At 38.0% G+C, this 8,116-nt stretch overlaps 1 protein-coding gene across 1 annotated transcript in view; it reads right to left on the reverse strand.

Moving 5' to 3' along the window:
* The window catches only part of LOC103367090 (probable G-protein coupled receptor 116), a 51,471-nt gene that overhangs the window by 37,839 nt on the left and 5,516 nt on the right, over positions 1-8,116 (reverse strand). The gene's annotated exons all lie outside the window — the stretch shown is intronic.

An 8,116-nucleotide genomic window follows, 5' to 3' on the forward strand; every position in this document is an offset into this window, starting at 1 on the left:
TATTGACTCTGATTGGCTAAAAGTGCTGTCAATCTCATTGTGGTGGCTATCGCTGTATTCTATTGGCTCTGACAATTCAAAGGCGGTGTCAATCACTGAAATCGACCAATCCATTAAGGAGATGCAGCCCTGCGTCACCACAGGAGCTTCACAGCAGTCTGACACACAGATGGCGGTCTGGTTGAACGTTCAAAAAACGAAAAAACTGCAGTATTTGGATGTTTTAAACACCACTAGTCATATACAGGTGAAATCTATAGTTTGTACATAAGAAAATTCAGATGGTTAAGTGTGCCAAAATGTGCCAAAGTGTGCCAAAATGTAAAACGCTTTTTTTTTTTTAATTATTATTTTTTTTATGTAAACCTGAAAATTTTTCATTTGGGATGTGTGCAATCCATATTTACTCTTAACCAGTAACATATATTTACACATCAGAACTAATCTTGCAAGTGTTCCTTTTATTATGACACAATAATTATTCAAATAGACCTTGTGGTTGCATAGACAAACTGTTTTTATAATGGGTATGTAATTTTCGAGCTATTTTTACGACACCTGAAAAAATAGCTCAGGGCTGAACTGGTTAAGGGTATTGTTAATTATGAGGCTTAAGTGACCTAGATTCATCTGAAAAACCTGAAATCCTGATCTCAAGGTGAAGAAAAAGGAAGTTATTGAGTCAAATTCATCAGGTTACATCAACTTGAATCAAATTTTAGATCAGCTAATGCAGAAATATGACTTTAAATCGCACACTGTGTGTTAAGCTGATGCAATAATTTTATGTCAACCCAACCCATTAAAATCATGTTTACAACTTAAAAGGTTCATCTAAAAATGTACAAAAAATATAGAGATAAACATAAGTAGAATAAGCACAAAAAGTAAAATTTGCATTGTTCTCATGAAGATAAAACATAATCGAATAAGTCCCTTTTTAAAATGTATATGTATGGTGAATGCATTTTCACTAAGAGAATTTAAACAGAAAAGAAATAAAAAATAGAGCGCCAAGAATCGATTAACTACAGCATAGATAGTCGATTTTGTATGTTTGTTTAAGTGTAAAGCAGGACTAAAGTGAAAAACCAGAGTAAGAACTTGATTAAAAATGTGTGATTATTTTCCCTTACAAATTAAGATAAATCATTATATCAATAAACCCTAGATCACATTCACCTGAAATCAAAGTAATGACATGACATTACAAATGAAGAGTTGATTTGCAAAAACAGATAACTCCATCTTCACAAACCTTCAGAAAACCCACTTTTCCATCATCTACCTGAGACAATATCAATCAAACTGAAGTTATCTCTATTTTTGTCATTTCTACTGAGTCAGATCCACGCAAATTCAGTTTGACTGATATTATCTCGAGCAAACAACAACAAAATAAGTTTTCTGAAAATCTACAAAAAAGGTATCAGTGTTCGCAAATGAACTCTTCAAATATCAATTGTATAACTTTATCCATTTACATGAAGTTGCCTCTGAACATAACTGAACATTTGTTTTGTTTTTTTAATACAACATAAAAGGCATTCTTAAAGAACAATACCATTATACCAAGACAAACTCTATACAATGCCCTGGGTCTTGTAAATTGTGAATTGGTGCAAATGCAGAACTGGTTCTAGGCTTTCAACCCTGATGTGACTTCCAGTGGCGTGTTTGCCAACAAATAGTAACGGCCTCTGCCAAGTCTGGGAACCACCTGAGGCTGCTTCTGTCATCAAAGAGTGTTGTTTAATGTTTAGGGATGTGTTTAGGTTTGTGTTGACTGATAGAATAATACTTTAATCCACGCTGCTGTCTGCATCAAATGATTTAGTCTGCCCTGTGGAAATCACCTTTACGCTACAAGGTCACCATATCTGAGGGTTAATTATTGCTCTACACAGTCCTCCCATAAACCATAAAAGCAGCAGTAGTTTTAACAAATTGCTCAAAACTACATCAGTTTATGTTCTGGCAAGCATCACAATCACCACAGCTCAAGGGCAAAGTCCATGTGAGGCAAAAATTGGGGTGGATGAATGGGCCAACAGAACATCTGAGACCACTGATTGGTTCCTCTTTTAAGGCATCAAAGACTTGATGCAATTTGCCACTTTAGCCTTAATTAAGTGTCTAAATGAAGCTGCTCTGTTCCTAAACTAATCCAAGTCTTGTGATTCTTAATAGTTTTGATGGGTACACGCCAAATGACGTAGACTCGCTCATAAAGATGTCAGATCAGAATTGCAGACGCAGACATTTATGTTTTCAGTATATTTGGGTTTGTGGAAAAATAAAGAGTCATAAAACTGACAGTTACAACAGCAGATTAAGTAGTATTCAATGTTACAAGGTTGCATTTATTATAAGTTATATGAAATTTGCATATACATTTCTTTCTTCAGCTGATCTGCAAAAAGGCATTTAACATCCATCGATCCATCCATTTTATTCCACTTGTCTGGGTTTGGGTTGCGGTGGCAGCAGGATTAGCAGGTCATTACAAACCAACCACTCAGCAACGCATTCCATTTCCTCCTGGGGATTCCTGAGGTGTTCCAAAGCCAGATGAGATATGGAATAGCTCCAAGGGGTTCTGGATCACAGTCAGGTTCTCCTCCCAGTTTGATGTGTCTGGAAATCCGACAAAGGAAGGTGCTCAAGAGGCCCAGGCCAAAGAGGTAACATTTCACCAAGACCATTATGCAACACAGTGTTGGTTTTTTCATGTCTGTGAACTGTAGCATTGCTCTTGACTTTTCACTTTTTGCAGAATTTATTGTCGTACATTTAATTTTCAATGAATAAAATTGTGTGTTGAAGCATTTAAAGCTTTAGTAATGGCTTTATGCTGTTGCCCTGATCTTACAGCTTGTTTTTTATATGACATGTCTCATGGGTTGTTAAACCTTTCGATTCACCAGCCTCCCTCACTGAACTGTATCCAAACAATTCAATCATCCACGCATGGACTCCTAAGATGTTTTGGAAACATCTCAAGAATTATTAAAGCAAACTGCCCACAATTTGTAGAACCAAAATTTGGACAGCCACATTAAAGGTATGAATACTTTTGTAAATGAAAGATTTTAGGATTATTGAGCTTTAATATGTTTGCAAAACTATCTTGAAACATGATTTCACCTTGTCATTATGGATTATTAACTGTCGATCGATGGGAAGAATGAAATCTACAACAAAATGAAGTGTGCAAAAAGTTGAAGTACTTTCTCAGTCAAGTGCATGTAAGTGCAGATGACACTGTGAATGTCTTGTTAGTCTATTGTAGCCATAACACAATTGCTTCTCCTTCTCAAAATACATACCAAGAAACACCTATAGGTACTGCTCAAAAATAAGCAGCATATTTTAAAAACAAGATGAACAAGGACGCAAATAGAAGTAGGGCACATCAAAATAACATTTCCATGCTTTTGTTGACTTTAATTGCAGCCTTTCCAAGCAAGACTGAAAGTTCAATTTGTACGTACATGTTAAAAGCCACCAAAGGTCATGGTTATAAAATGAAATGTGAATAATAGGACCTTTTCAGTTAAACACGTGTGGTTTATGTCTATCTGCATGTCTGCATTATGGCTCCACATGGAAAAGAATTGTCAGAGGAATAGAAAAATCCAGTTGTGTGACTTCATAAAGATGGAAAAGGAAACAGGAAGATTGGTGTCCAAACAAAAAAAAAAAAACAGTGGGAAACCAGTTGCAGCAGGAATCAGGAGGTATAGAACGAGGTGCAGTGTCTCGTTCTCTTTGAATCACGGCATGAACACAGATATGCAACGTTATTATTGGAGATTGGACTTTCTCGCAGAGAGGACGGCGCGTAAATCCTGCATTATAAACTGTACATGAAAAGAAGTCTGATGAATGTCGTGGACACATTATTTAAGATGAGAACAAGAGTAATTAGCTTGACTCAGATGGGGTCCAGCACATCTGATGTAAAACTAGTCAGGATTACCACAGTGGATGCATTGTCCTGACAGTGAAGCACAGAGGAGAGAGTGTGATGACAACGGGCTGCTTGAGTTCCTCAAAACAAAAACAACATTAAATGACTTCATTTAATAAATAATTAAAGTCAATGTCAGTGAACATATTTAATACATTACTGATACTTTCAGTAACAGCACAACAGCAACTTACAAAAATTAGTATAATTAGTGTAGTTTAACATCTTGTAATTATTCCAATTGAAAATTTAAACAAGTTGCAATATGATTCCTTAGAACAACGGGGTGACGTACAGCAATAATGCATGATGTCATTTTGACAGTAATCCATGCTGGGGACGTATATGAATCATTTTTGCATTTGTCTTAAAGAACAAATCACAGGGGAGGAACAAAAACAATCATACATTAATGTAATTGTAATGTAAGGCCAGTTCCAGTATGGATAATGCAGCACACTGAGAAGATTTTTTAAGAAAAACTAGAACTGTTAAGCTAGAAATCCGAGAAGTGTCAAAACCACAAATATGATCTTAGTTTGTTGGTAGAGTGATGGATAGTGATGTTATGTGTGGCCTTTCTCCGAATCATCTCATCTTTCTTAACTCCTTTAACTCTAATTTTGATTTGAATGTGCGGTTTGAGCACGAAGGCATCACTTTACACACCCTGGCAGGATAGTTAGGCATCAAGTTTCATGAAAGTTGAGAGATAAAAATGATTGTTTGGTATCTGTGACTGCACACTTTTTACGTTTAATATGGACAGATCATTTGGACGTAAAACGTAAAATCTAAACCAGAAGCATGAGCAAAATAAAAGTATTTTGGCAGTTTGATTCCGGTGCAAAGGGTCATCATGGAGCAGATTCCTCCCACAGTCTAGATGCTGGTGGAGCAGAGGTAAAGGTAAAGGGATAGAGAGACAAGATTACAATGATTTTAATTGAAAGAACAAGGTTTTGGGGCTGATTGGTTCAGAAAATACAAACCTGTAGCTTGTTAGACAACAGTAGTGACACTGAAATTGACGTTGACGTGGTTTTGACAACACGGCCAAACAAAAGCGACAAAGAGTACAAAGTAGCAGGAATATCTCATATTCATAGAGAGAAACGGAAGAAACAGAATGTGAGGAAACAGATCTTTATTACTGAGCTGATCTCAGAGGTCAGCAGGTTTTTGTTTCTCTCTCTGTGAACTTAAAACATAGCCTCAGACAGACAGGACACCAAATCCCTCCCCGAGTCTCTCTTTGTGTTTGGTCAATCTCAGCAACAGACTCCAAAGAGTCAGCGGTACACAGTGGCACTGACACATAGCAAAAGCAAACACAACCTTGAGTCGGCATCAAGGCTGAGGACTTGCTCTGCAGGTTTCTCTGCACTTCCAGTAAGAATCTGAGACTCGGCTCCTCTTAGACCATATTTGTTTGTCACCAGTGTAATTTAACACCAGTGTTTAGTGAGTTTACTTCTACAGCCTCAGGCCTTAGTTTGGTCAGCACTATGGAAACTTCAGTCTGAATCAGCTGGTTTCCTTTCCACTACTGAATTCTAAGCTTTGTTTACACAAATTTTGAAATTCTGAAATAGTTGCCATTCCGTCTGCATCCTTTTTAAAAAAAAGGAAAATATAGAAAACTCCACAAAAAGCAAATCATGACTGGCCAAATAAAGTCACTTTCTCCTCCCATCAGGCACACCTACCTGAAGCCAAATTGTTTAAGATGTTCTTGGAAGACTGGTGTGTGTAGCTGCTGAGACAGAAGGTCACAGAAGATGCAAAGTAAATTTGAGCTTAAACCTTCTTCCACGCAAGGGAAATACATAGAAAAGCAAAGAACATAATTACATAGTGTGCTGTTTTAAAAAAAAAAAAAAAAAAAGACAACTATGATAAATCGTAGCAAATCAAATGAACATATCTGACCGGGGTCTGCAGGGTGGCGCAGTTGGTAGCACTGTTGNTAAAGAAAACATTTTATTCTAAAGCTCAAAAGACTAGTATTTTAAATGATGTTCCCATGAGGTAAAAAATTAATCTCAGAAACACTGCTGAACAGCCAGACGATGTCTGGAGGATCTTGTATCATGTATCAAATCTGACAAGAGCGTTCTCGGCCAACATTCACACCAACGCTTCTGTAACGTGATATCTTAAACAAAGGTGCAACATTGTGCTCGCAACATTCTGAGGATGTTTTGGGGTTGAGGTTAAACTAACATTTCTCTACAAAACATTACCACAATGTCATATGATAACAAACGAAGGATGTTCTCACTGCAGCATTCCTAAAATGTTTTAAGGACAACCTTTTGAGAATGTCTTTAGAGAAATTAATCCGGTCCTGAGGAGAAAACTCTGGGAACTAAATGAAAACTTCTCTCAGTACCTGACATGACTGGAACCCAGGATGTACTTAGAACAAAAACAATCACTGTCTATGAAGTCATTTTGCTTTGTCTTGTTCTTTACCTCCGGATTCAGGGGTGTCAAACTCTGGTCCTCGAGGGCCACAGTCCTGCATGTTTGAGATGTTTCCCTCTTCCAACACACCTGATTCAAATGATCAGGATCATTATCAGACTTCTGCAGAGCTTGTTGATGAGCTGATCATTTGAATCAGGTGTGTTGGAAGAAGGAAACATCTAAAACTTGCAGGATTGCGGACCTCGAGGACCAGAGTTTGACACCCCTGTACTGCTGCAACTCTCTCTCTCTATATAAGTTCTAGTTGTTCACTGATGCTCCTGTATCATTTTTTCATCTTTGTGAAGCCTCACAAGCAGATTTTTCTATCTCTCTGGTGATTCTTTTTCACGTGGAGCCATGATGCAGATAGACTCAGCTCATACATCCAGAACAAAGACAGTTCTGGTGTTCACGGGTCATTTTATAACCATGTTCATGGAATGAGGCTAATTGGAAATCGCAGGTGTCTTGAATTTTGTTTCAGTTTTTACAAACTTGGGCTGCAAGGTGGAGCAGTGGTTAACACTGTTGCCTCGCAGCAAGAAGGTCGCCGGTTTGTGTCCTGGTGAGGACACCTGGGATCTTTCTGCGTGGAGTTTCCATGTTCTCCCCGTGCAGTGTGGGTTCTCTCCAGGTTCTCCGGCTTCCTCCCACACAGTCCAAAAACTTGTTGAGGTTAATTGGTGATTCTAAATTGTCTGTAGGTGTGAATGTGAGTGTGCTTGGTTGTCTGTCTCTAAGTATAGCCCTGTGATAGACTGGTGACCTGTCCAGGGTGTCCCCTGCCTTCACCCTGAGTCAGCTGGGATAGACTCCAGCACCCCATGACCCTAGTGAGGATTAAGGTGTATAGATAATGGATGGATGGTTACAAACTTTCTAACTTGTGCCTCTGTGATCACATTCACTGTTGCTCTTTCAGGTTCTACTTTGGTGCCTGTATTCAGTTTAGTCTTTCTAAAGTAATTGTTTCAGATTGTTTAGAAGAGAAAACGCTGTACTTGTCGACTTTAAAATGGTGCCGTTTCTGAAAGGTGGTTTTGAATCGCTTGACATTTACGCAATATTGCACAGGGTTGTGCTCACTTCTGTTGTGTACTGTATGTCCTAGAGAGACACAATCAAGAGTAAGATGAAAGAGTGCTTGAGTAATCCTTTACCATTCTAAAATTCAAGATATTTAATGCAGCGGATTATAGGAAGGTCATATAACCATGTTGGTCGGACAAGTCATTCATTTAGCCTCATCTTTTATCATCTTTTACTTTCTCGTCTGTGTTTTTGAATGCATAAATATAGATATGTTATATAGATAGATATTTTTTTTGTATTATTTTTTTCTTGCTTGCCTTTGCGTTGCCCTTTTCCAACTGTTCATCCATCATTTTTTGGCTTTCCTTTCCAAGTTTTACTTGAGAATTACATCTCTCATTTCAGTTCAGCTACAGGTTTTGGCTTCTCAGTTGCACCAAGCAGCATGTAATGGTCCAAAAAAAGGTAAAATGCTGCAAAGCACTGGTCATTATCATTCGACAACTATAGATTATATAGCACTGTCTAATGCTCTAAGCTTGTGAAAATCCATCCATCCGTTATCTATACACCGCTTCATCCTCACTAGGGTCACGGGTGGCTGGAGTCTATCCCAGCTGCCTTAGGGTGAAGGCA

This window comes from Stegastes partitus, unplaced genomic scaffold (genome assembly GCF_000690725.1).
Source record: "Stegastes partitus isolate 25-593 unplaced genomic scaffold, Stegastes_partitus-1.0.2 Scaffold1014, whole genome shotgun sequence".
Classification (NCBI taxonomy): domain Eukaryota; kingdom Metazoa; phylum Chordata; class Actinopteri; family Pomacentridae; genus Stegastes; species Stegastes partitus.